This window comes from Halichoeres trimaculatus, unplaced genomic scaffold, assembly GCF_033239565.1.
Source record: "Halichoeres trimaculatus isolate MK-OKI-2021-1 unplaced genomic scaffold, fHalTri1.1 fHalTri1_scaffold_3, whole genome shotgun sequence".
NCBI classification, from domain to species: domain Eukaryota; kingdom Metazoa; phylum Chordata; class Actinopteri; order Labriformes; family Labridae; genus Halichoeres; species Halichoeres trimaculatus.
The window spans coordinates 17,620,084-17,632,314 of NW_027437181.1; the positions used below are offsets into that span (position 1 = coordinate 17,620,084).

General features: G+C 40.8%; 1 protein-coding gene across 9 annotated transcripts in view; it reads left to right on the forward strand.

Annotated features, from left to right (window-relative positions):
* The first annotated feature begins 2,513 nt into the window (after nucleotides 1-2,513).
* sox6 (SRY-box transcription factor 6) overlaps nucleotides 2,514-12,231 on the forward strand; it is a 133,496-nt gene continuing 123,778 nt past the window's right edge. For 5 of the 9 annotated variants that reach the window (XM_074666842.1, XM_074666850.1, XM_074666845.1 and 2 more), the window contains exon 1: nucleotides 4,656-5,010. The gene's annotated coding sequence lies outside the window, so the exon portion shown is untranslated. Of the gene's footprint in view, nucleotides 2,727-3,096; nucleotides 3,118-4,655; nucleotides 5,011-12,231 lie in introns of those variants that run through there. The other 4 variants (XM_074666843.1, XM_074666847.1, XM_074666844.1 and 1 more) reach the window with 3 other exon arrangements.

Sequence of the window (12,231 nt, forward strand, 5' to 3'; positions counted from 1 at the left end):
TGAGAATGTGCTGTGCAACATTAAACAATAAATTAATCTCTTGTCCCTTAAACGGAAGGATTTTACTATACCTACAGCGAATTGGGCTTTTTGTACATAAAAGCAATTGCTTTGTAAATGAACCAAATGCCCCTGGGCCCTCTCTTTAATCTAGCAGCCTTACACACACACACACACACACACACACACACACACACACACACACGCACGCACGCACGCACGCACGCACGCACGCACGCACGCACGCACGCACGCACGCACGCACGCACGCACACACACACACACACACACACACACACACACACTTACTGATCTTTTCGAAATGAACTACATGCAACAACTCTAATATAAAAAAGCTACACATGCTTTTACAGATTTACAATGATGCAATGATTGTTTTTTCCAGTATTGAGTCACTACCTTTATTCTGAAAAGCATGCTATACCTGCCTGACTGACACAGACTTAAAAATTGTCCTGTGGTTATATTCTTTAAAACACCACAGTAACAGTTGAAAACACAAAACTCTCACTTCTGTCATCTTCTGTTGTCTGTTCATGAAAGACAGTGACTCTAAACCTCAACATATTATTCAAAGAGCCTCAAAACACACAGTGACAGTGTTCTAAAAGAAATCACATTCGGTTTTTAGTTGCATAAACAATCATTTTTGTGTGTTCTTACTACTACTACAGTGTTGATATTTGTAGTATTGGCTCTGCCTGCGTGATTCTGGTAAGCATATAATTAGAATTGACATGTTGCACTCCTTATTTCAACATGATTAATCACTGCTCCTCTGTTAACTTGAAAGGAAATATTAGATCCTGACTAAACTTTGATGAAATCCGGAGTTACAAGTAAGAGATTTGGGTCAACTAATGAGAACAGAGCGTCCCACTTTGCAAGTCCAATTGGGAGAGAGACCATTTGCATGTATGCAAATACTGTTCGACTTAATTGCATAACTTGGCGTTCAATAATGACTAAGACGAGCAGGATTTGGGGATGTCGGTCACTTACAACAGTGTCAGTGGTCCGATTCATGAATGGAAGGTCACAAAGGTCAAAGTTACACTACTTAGAAAAATCATTCCCCTGGTAGTTTAATAATACATCCACATCAGTTCAGTGAAACTTGACCAGAGTCAAAAAGGCATGTTTGCTAGTGTGAAAAATGAGGCACAAAGCCACAATTATAAACCACACAATTCATTGAACTGGATTTATAAACTAAAGATGTTCCAACTTTTCATCTCAGCTCTAATTCATGTGCAGTTAATGCAGCTTTGAGTTTAATACTAAATATAATAAGTGACAATGTGTTTTGAATATAGTGTGAAACAATCTTATGATATGTTCTTCACTTATTCACTACTGTTCATGTGTTTGATGAACCTACTCCCTCACAAAATGAGATATGTTGTAAAAAACACTTGAAGATATTCCCATAAAAGCAAAGAATAGCATGCCGGTGTGAGTTTTTGAGTACAGTAATCATTCATATTCCATCTAAAAGTACAAACTTTGGTGGCCAAAATAAATGTAAGAACCCTACTTTCTCCTTATGTTGCTAAATACTAAAAAAAAGTTTCATGCACAACTTTTCACCATCGACTTCTGTGATAAAAATAATTGTGATCCTTCACCAAGACTACACATCAGTGCATTTTTGAGGACAGTTTAGCTGCTCACCCTTAAAACCTGCCCTAGCTGCACTGTAATCAAAACACCCCTCTCCTCCACCTCCTCACCCCACTTCATCCTCACTCACTGACTGAATGGTGTTCTCTAATTAACCACGCAGAACAGGAGAAGAACACATGTTAATTTAATGTAACAAAAATGTTGATTTTCATGCACTCTCCTTTTCAAATATTTATGGGCTAGACTTGCATTTTCAAGATGCATCAAAGACTCACAGGATATGCAAATGTGTCTGCCTTACCCCCCAACAAGTTGGACTGTCTTCTGCTTTTCATGCCGGCTTCATGCTCCACCATCTGAGCTACTGAGAGGAAGCCATTACACACACAGTCATCTCTGAATAGAAGAACATATTTTGGTTTCTGAACACCTGCTAAACTGCACTCAGGAGTTACAGTATGCCATTTTACATACTGAGGCTGTTAATAAATATCAGAATTAGCAAATTCAGTCAATGCATACTTTTCTATTTTTTTTCATCTCTTTTGATGCAGAGATTGTTTGACAGCAGCAAAATGCAGAGTAGGTGCAACAACCCCAAAAATTGCTGTACAAAAAAATATGTTACTGCTAAGAACTGTGAACACACACACCAGCAATGAAGAGTCAAAGACTGTGGCCCAAATCCCCAGATCTTATCTCTGATAAATTCATCTGATTTTTGCGGGTGAAACGATTTTTGCATGTGATTCCAGTTGTGTCCAAAGGGTGGCGCATGAGACACGTGGAACACATATTTCAGCCGCGGCGAGTCCGCTCCTTCTGAAGAGACTCCACACACATTCTCACACCGCAGATATCAACTGTGAATCATCATGCATGGATGTGAAAAGTACAGAGTTAGACTGTTACAGGACTGTTCATAATTTCAACACACGAAGTGCTTCTCTGTGCGTCACTTTCCGGCAGCTAAAACAAGTGACAGGTATCAATTTAGTTCATATTGCTGCGAGTGCCAGGAGGCGTTCAAGTGCAAAGTTTGCGCAGGAGTGAAGAGAAAGTTTTTTTCCCCCGGAAGGGTAAGTCTTCTCTTTTTAGTCTTGTTGTTCTTATACTTTAGTTTAGGCCTGCTATCAAGCAAAAATCACTCAGGATACCTTCCTACACACGCTGCAGAGAAAAGAACGACAAGAGTGACTGAAAACTTTTTACATAAAGACTTTTTGAGGGTTGAATGTGCTCTGTGATGGAGATGATGCGTTTTTCCTTTTTCTACACTAAAAGAAAAGGATAGCAGGGCGCACAGGAGTCTGAGCGGATGTTACTCTGACTTGTGAAGCTTCTCTCCCCCTCTCCCTCCCTCCCTCCCTCCCTCCCTCCCTCTCTGTCTCTCGCTGCATCTCCTCCCTCCTTTAACTCTATGTGACTCCAGTGAACAATCAGATTTTTCTCCTGCTGTCTCCTCTCTTTGTAAGTAACTTTCTATTTTCTGACACGGACACTTTTCAGTGATGACACTGGCATGTTTAATATGTGATGCGTGCAGTAATGTGTGTGTTTTTATGTCGTTCAGAGCAGAGGGTGATTTATAGATAATAACTTCTCCATCAGTTGTCTCGCTCTTGTCTTTTTATCTCGTCTCTTTCCGGTCAGCGCGCGCTCCTGTTGTTATTTACCCTGTGTGTGTTTTTGACAGGTAGTAGTTTCCTCCAAACTTGGCTGGTAATTTCAAACACAACCTTATTCAACGCAGTTCATCTTTAAAAACTTGTCTTGTTATTGCCTGGGTCTGTCGCCTACAAATGCTGTAACTAAAGGTGTTATAGAAGTGTTCCTGGATCTGTTGTAAAACATGATCTGATTTTACAAATACTTTGTTGGGTGTTGCAAAATTGACCGAGTCTAAATCGACTGATAAGGCAACGAGATTTTTTTCAGCACAGCCAACATTTTATATGAAAAACCAAAATAGAATTTTATGTAAAAAGAAAAATGAAATAAAAAATAAAATACAGGTCTGTTAAAATTTGCAGCAAAACGCAAGACTGTAAAATTACTTTTATTGTTTTAACTGCTTGATAACGAAGGCCTTTTTGTAGAACAATAACGCACCAAATTAATTTAATTTGTAATAATGGGTCTGGTTATTTAAATATTGCGACTTCAAAAATGGACTTTGCCCTGTCTTTCTTTTTTAAACTCTTTTTTTGACAGTAATTTAATTATTTAATGATACATTGACGACGTTAATTTGAACATTGGTCATACGCCTTGTGTTGCTTAGAGCAGGCTTATTTATGCAGGAATCATCTGTAAATAATAATCTGTCAAACTATGAGTGTGAAAATCTGATTTTAGGAGTTATTAGATCATTCAAGTCCATGAAATATGGACACACCTGAAGAAAGGAGGGACGGAAGGTGTGGAAATCTAATTAGCATACAAAGCCTAAATCTGACAATTTAACAAAATAAGAAAAAAGACTACATATGATACAAGAGCAGGTTCGATTTTATGAAAATGATAGCTGTTACACACACAGGTCTGAACTTGTCCCTTCACTCCTCGCCAGCTTCTCAGAGCTCCTCTTCACTTCTCTTATACCAGAAGAACCCATTTCCTTCTACAGAAACAGTGATTTTAGGACTCTTTAAGTGAAGTTACAGAGGAAAGCGTTATGTGTCTACAACTAAATGTTAAAACCAGTTACTCATCTGCTGAGGAACAAAGTCAGCTCTGACTCGACAGTCGTGTAGCCTGTGAGTGATGCTCATTTTGGGCTTGTTAAACGGACTAAACTCCGGACAGTTAAAACCATCTCCCTGACTGCACTTTTATTTCACCACAAATCTCCCTCTGTGTCTTTCTGTCTGCCTCTCCCTCGCTCCCTCTCCCTCCCTCTCTCTCTCCCTCTCTCTTTCGCATCTCTTGTCTGGGAGGAGAAGGAGGGGAGGAGGGGGGAGTCCTGCCTCTTTGCCTTCCTCAGATCAATGCCCTGGCCACTCACTTTCTGATGTTGCACGACGGGAAATGCTTTGAATACTTGCGACATGGCTGCACACATTGATTGCCAAGATTGACAGCGGCTCTACCATCGTCTTCTCTTGTCTGAGTGAGTGAGAAAGAGAGGGAGGGAGAGATAAAGAAGAGATAGGCGAACAACAAAAGGTACTTGTAGTTTTGGACAGCTGAAGTTCACAGACAGCAGACGGGATCCCCTCGTATGGCCCCGTGTGCGCACACTTAAGTTTTCGCTCAACAGATAGCTCAGTGAGCGTTTTCTACCAAACACAGCGTAGTCTAGAAGTGTTTACGCACGGGAAAGGACGCAGAAGTATCATCTCTACGGTTCAGATCCTTAAGGTAAACAACACATTTACTTTACTTTCTAACATGCTCTCCGATGTCCTGACATTTTCTCCCTCTGATGTGTTGCTGAATTCCAAAAGTCAAGCGCGCTGTCACTGAAATGTTCCGGGACAGCGCGCGCACTTTACCAACAAACCATTTACAGAAAGTTCTTTGTGTGTTTGGTTTATGCGGGTAAGCACGTTTTGTAGCGGCAGAGCGACTGTCAAAGTGTTCGTGTTAAGATTTTCTGACGTGTCGCCCTCATCAAAACAAGCCGGAGTGCACGCGAGACGAGAGAGTGTTGCGGGGCTGACTCGGAGGCGCTCGGACTCACCTCAGATTAGGAAAACGCGCTAATTTTACTTCATATTTTACCAGGAATAAGTCTGAAACAAGCAGAAACATCAATAACAGGTTTGAGATACTCTCGATTTGGTTCACTTCAGCAGCGTGAAGCCGTGCGAGCGGACAAATATTTCACTGTTTAATTTGCAGTGTTGAAGCCCAGATCGCTTTCACTAAGAACATAAACGCTAAACATAACCATTAAGCGATGATTCCCCGTCTGCTGTTCATACAGTTAGCCCAACTGGGCTGTCGTGTTTGTGTTTACATGTCCCGTAACTTTCTCGGGCTGGTGGCAGTTTCTCTCGTGTCCACACAGCGGTACTATTCATTGACACTGACGCGCGCCCTGTTGGGGTTCCTCTCTGTGCCTGTGAGGTGCTGGACAAGTTTATTTGAACCTTTCGCTCATGTCTCATTATACCTTTATACATTCCAAAACTGTCTCTGACTCCCACATTTTTGTCTGATTTTCTAATGTAAGAATTTGACTCTTACTGGCCGCCGTGCAGCCTGGGAAATTTCTCTTCCTTAACTTTCTGGGGAGGTCAGGGGAATCGACCTCTGAAGAATGCATAAGCCATAAATTAAATGCAACAATCGCAGGGCTTGTCCATTTAGAGAAGATGTACTTGAACAGACAGTTTTCCATTTAAGCCGAAGGCTCTGAAGCTCGGCGCTCCCGGACGCAGCACACAGAGGATCTCTTGTCAAAAGTGCAAACGTTTCTCAGAAGAGTTCCTTGTTGTCTTTCTTTTACATTAAGAAAAATATTCATCTGGCCTTTCAACCTAAGAGTTGGGTTTTGTTTTGTTTTTTAGAGGGGAAAAACCTTTCGAGTGTATTTTTTTAAGTACTTAAAAATGTAATTTTGTAGTTCTCTTTTTGCACAAATAATACATAATTTTCCAGGTTCATCATAAATTGAAGGTAAAGTAATATTTTACCGTACATGATAAGAGCAGCGTAAGTTGCGCGAAAAGACACTTTTTTAAGATATGAAAAAATAAAACTGAATAAAGCAGATTTGCTGCTTTGAGAGTTACTCACATCTAAGTCAAAATTGAAAGGCCTATTTTTTTCTTTGTAAAGGACTATTGTAAATAAGTCTCTATTGTTTGACCGTTATTCTTTTTTGTTAAACACTGATCACGTGCGTTCTGGACCACACACACCTGTGGCTAATTAATGAAAGCATGATTATCCCTCGCGTGTCCTTTTTTAAAACCCCCAGACAATGAGACATTGTGTTGTAATTATCCTCTGCAAATCAAACATAAACAGTCCACAGAATAAAGTTTTTTATCCTTTACACCATCGTGGTATTTTGTCCTGAACAGTTGCCCGTAGTGCAGCTGTGCGCGCAGGTTTCCTCATAAGGTAAGGCGGTTCTGGAGACCAAATGCGAGTCTAAATGGCACATTTATAATTAGACTGCCCATTCAGCACATTGTCCTGGTGTCTATACAGGGACACTCGGCTCTGTCTGTGTTACAGTTTGTGTGCGCCGGCTGCTGCAGCTCAGCGTGTCGCTCCCAAAAAGCGCGAGAGGGGAAAGAGTGAAAAGCGGTGTTTGAGCGCTTTGATGCCTCACAGCCGCTGCACTTGGCTCCTATTTAACATCTCTCACTTCTTTATGAGCACACAAACTACCGGCAGCTTAATTCACCACCTTCTTCTTTTCATACACAGCTCTGAATGTAAGTTCTGATAAATTTAGAAACGTAAAGTGCAACTACAATTTTGGCTGCATAAACTATTTCTGTTTATTAAGACATTACAACAAACAAATAAGCTTTTGTTTCTTCGTAATTGTATTAGATTGAAAGTTGAATTAAAAGCAGAAGACCTTAAATCCACTCCTTCACCTGTAGGTCAACATTACTACATTAATTATCATATAATTAATTTGTACTGGCCTCGCGCATTATCTGTTTTTTCATTAGGGGAGAAAAGAAACTTGCGCGTAGGTCTTGACTTGAACATTTTTGCAGGACAGTCAAATGCAGAATTTCCCACCCGGACTAAGTGGAAGATACACTCACTGACGCTGATGTGCTAGTAAGTTGAACGATTTTTAGGACTTTCAGTTTGGCATGAAGGGAGAAGCCACCTGGCTTGTCCAAACACATCCTGCACTCTGTCCAAGTCCAGTGTGTCCTGTGTTGCAGGAAAACTCTGCTGCTGCTGAGAGTCAATTATTTCATTTTTCTAGACTGCTTTTAAGAAACCTTTTTATAGTATGTTTTCATGAAGGGAAAAATTGTTTAGACTGAGTGCCACTGAGTAAATTTACTCACAGCTTTACTTTTATTTGTGCTCATCATCTAAAGGTAGAATTTGTTTAAACTGGACTCTTGTGCCGGCAATTAGTGAGATCAAAGAAAAGGCAGGAGAGAAAGAGGGAAAGATGGAGAGAGGAAAGAGAAGAGGGAGAGGAGGGAGGGAAAGACTGAGATAGAGGGAATGATTCAGACACAGATGTGCTCTGTGATATTTCAGTATTTTTGTTATATCTTTCCTCGGTCACATGAACATTGATTATTGATTTTGCTTTTGAATAATTGGGGGAGGAACACAATTAATGACTTTTTTTTGTCACTGATGGGAATTTTACCACAGTTTTGAATAAAGCTCAAACACAAATTGTAGACTCCCTTCAAAATGGTTCAGTTTGCAGATCTGGAGATGCAAATGTTAAGTGTGACTTATCGTAATTGCTAGATATAATCTAGCTATAAGCAACTAACAGACATGATTTAATTTCAGCTATTGTTGTTTATTTGTGTGGTCCTTCTCTTATGCAAAGTTTTACTCAATACAAATTTGCCAAACTGATTGATTTTATTAGAATCCCAACGTGCTGGTTTCACGGTTGATGAAGGGAATAAAAAATGTTCTATCGACATAATCCTGCGATGGGATCATTAATATTAGTGGTTATCATTTGCAGATACCGCAGGGCAACTTTGCAATAATCTTAAAAATGTGTGTGAAACTGTGAGCAGACTATTCCGTGCTGATGCTGCTGCATCAGTCTCTCTTTGGATCTTGGTATTTTTAATTCTCATAAAATTTTTATTACTTTATTGTAGTGTGTGTGTGTGTGTGTGTGTGTGTGTGTGTGTGTGTGTGTGTGTGTGTGTGTGTGTGTGTGTGTGTGTGTGTGTGTGTGTGTTTGTGTGTGTGTGTAAGAGAGAAAGAGAGACAGAGACACCCCTGAACGCCCTGGCACGTGTGCATGCATGACTGATATTTTCCCTCTCCCTGATTTTGCAGAGAATGTCTTCACTCTTTGCACGGCTGGCGACTATGGTTGACTTGGATTTGAAACACCTGAATCCAAAAAGCCACCCTGTCTTTCGACCAGATGTCACTCAGACCGAGTCCTGAGTCCTTACACGTTGCGTTATCTGTCCACACAGAGTGTGTTTTGCAAGCAGACACCTATTTGTTTCAGGTGATGGGACGATGCCTCTTGGATGAGGGCAGGCAGAGTGGAGGAAGGAGAAAAGGGGGGTCAGCTGAAGCGGGGAGGACAGGTACTTGTCTCCCTGTCTTTGCAGTAGTGGAGCAAGCTGATGATAAACAAGATGAGAGAAGGTAAACAACAGCAGGTCTGGTAAAGGTGGAGGAAGGGGGCAGCAGATGTTGTGGCATCTGTCTATCTAAGTGTTATCTAATGTGCTGCAGGAAATCTCAACAATGATCCAAGCGGAAAATGCCTGTAGATATTAATTTTTGCTGTATGTCACCTCCAACAAAAAGTTTCTGGTGAGTAAGCACCTGGTTTTTCTTGCTTCATCTTGTGCCACTGGATGTTTCAGTCTGTGTTTTAGTCAGTAATGGACGTGGTCCTTTGAATCCACGCAGGTCTCAGTAAAGAAGGTTTGTGTTGAAGGTTTGTGTGAAACTCAGAGCACATGACCCCATCTTTGGACACAGTTGTATATTTTTTTGTATAAGGAGATGATAGCTTGGATGTCTGTACTGTTGTCACCCGTAAACAGAAGTGATGCAGATGAAATCAACTGTTTCATTCAGAGCACAGAGTGGGGCATCACCTCGAGAAAGTCCCTGTTTTGAATAAAAAGCTGCAAGAAAGTGGAGCCAGACCGATTAATAGGAGGTGGTGTAATACAGCAATCACACAGGCCAGCTGTGTATAAACTGAAGCTTTTACACTCTGAATTTCTTCCAGCTTTTCTGTTGATTTACCACAAACACTTTAAGGGAGTTTTTAAGCTCTTTTATTCAGGTTTCTCTAATGCCAAAAATTGAACTTGAGTGTGTTATTTTTTTATTCAGAATCACACACAGCACCTGTGTGCCAACACTTAGTGAACATCCGATGTTTTTTTTCTGCTCCTTTAGATCTCTGTGTCCCTTTGACTGCTGTAAGTGAACAGTATTGCTGACATAAAAGGATTACAGATGAAAAAAAATTTAAATATGTGCATCTTCACAGGAACTGCATAATTGCACAAGTAACCTAAGTGGCCCATTTTGATCTGTATCATTCACTCTCCCACTGCAAATGTTTTTCTCAAAATAATTGGACATTTTCTTTTAGTGCATGGCGTAATTAACTTTGACTTCAAATTCCACACACCCGGCCTCTGTTGACTTAAAAAAAAAACATTAATATGTAGAGTTAATTGGAGGGGCTTCAGAGGCCGCATGTGTCTGACACAGGTCCGAGGCTGCAATCAGGTGCAAGAATTAGTCGCCCTCATTGTTTTTGAGGAATCACATGAAGATTTGTTCAGTGGCTGTGTGAAGATGCTCGCCTTTATTTACATATCAAAGAGGCGCACAGTGCAGCCGGGCAGTAATTAAAATGTGCTGGATTTTGGAGTCCCTGCTCACACACACACACACGCATACACACACACACGCATACACACACACACACACACACACGCAAAGCATATGGATCAAGGCTGAGAACTATCAGGCTGTGTGAAAAGAGTGCAGGTGGTTGAAACTGAATTTTAAACAAACATCCATGTCTCGTGTCATCCCGTTTTCCGTTTTCCAGACTCTTGGGTGTAGAATCCAAAATTTTTTGTGTGTGTGTGGTTAAGTGAGTGAGTGTGTGTGTGTGTGTGCTTTAGTGTGTGTGGCAACCATTTTGTTAGCCTTATTTTGCGAGGGCCATGCATTAATTATTTTTCACTTTGACTCTGTAACAGCTTTTAATGACTGCAGTCACACTAACCTTAAATTAATATATCGGACAAATGTTTCAACTTTTCATATGCTGATTGATTTGCGTCCTTTATAAATGTGCATAAATGACCTTGCTGCAGAAAGCCAGGATTAATTAGAAAAGAGAAAAAGAGGAGGAAGCTGTGATCTTTTGCCAGAGAGATTTCTGTCCTGCTAGAGTTGAGGAAGCTCTGAAGACCTGAGATTGTGTCTTGTGAATGAACAAGGGAAAAGAGATTAGTGTAATGTGGGCTTTTGCGCTGCTCACACACAAAAGCATCACAACAAGCTTTTTCCTTGTGATCCCCCCCTATTGTGTTTGGATCAAGTCTCATGGGCGAGCCACTGCCTTGGAGGACATTTTAAAAGGACTCAATGAAAATATCAACATGGACAGCTGTGACAATCCCAGTTTTAAAGAAAGAAAGGCCATACTGAGTTTGAACTTCTCATGTAAAACCATTAATCTTCTGCAGAAAAAGTGATTATTTCCACATTTAGGGTGGAGCTTTTGGCATGAGGTTACTACCATTCATCCTTTGTGATGTATCATCAATCAGGTAGCACAAAGTTTATCTTCTTATTAGGAGGCAGTAGTTATTTTTGTATCCAACCTACACAGGTCTCTTTGCTGTCTGTAAAAGCTCAACGATCAGACGTTATCCAATCGAGGGAGGTTGACAGCCAGTTAGGTATCTGCCAGCCTGATCCAGCCTGATCTCTCATGAGATGTAAAATATGCTCCATAGTATGTGCGACTAAGCCAGTAAATCTGGGTTCTTCACTGCGGTGCAGCCTTGAGGATGCTAGGAGCCGTTCTCTTGGCACACGACTGAATTTCAGATCAGATTGGCGGCTTAGTTTCTGTGTGCATATTTGTGTCTGTGGCTTGTAAATAGCGTCTACCAGTGCATGTGTGGATATTACTGAGATGCAAGATTTGAACACATTAATTCTGCACTGAATTGACATGACTATGATGAGGAGTACGACTTTAATGTTGCCAGTCAGTCCATTTTGAAGATTTAATATTTTTAAATTACCTTTACTTTAACAGAGATTTTGATAGACCTCAGGAGAAACACTGGCTTTTTTATGCCATTGAGTTACCAGGTCTTCAGATTGTGCCCGTGCCCTCTAAGATGCAGTCAAATATTGATGGAGGTCTTGCATCATGGGCCTCCACTGTGACGTCTAAAACAGGCAAGGAAGTTATGGAAAAAGAGAGGACATAGTGGGCCAGAAATTAGAATCCCAACAGTTTTTCCTTTGGAAAAATGCTAATGTGTGATGCCAAAAATAAATCAGAGTGACAAAGAGCTTGGGTGGAGGATCAATGGAAATGGTCTTGTGGCTTAAGTTTTGATGAAGTTAACTGTGGCATCTCTGCTAGCCCAGGCCTTTTGTTTCCTTTCTGAAAAATGTCTTCTTACACCGGCTTGGACGTGTTACAAGACTTTGCCCTTAATGTGCATTAAGAGAAAATGACTTCAGCAGACCCAACCACAAGCTTTTACTTGGTCTCTGTCAGTCTGTTTCGGGTTCTCTTTCTCTCCCTTTCTTTCTTTCCCTTTAAAGGGAGGGGGTTGTTTTAGACTCTCTTGGTGAAAGATGGTCTAAGAGCAGGTCACCTGGGACTTTCAGGGACTCAGCACAAAGAATGATTCAGGTGTTCGC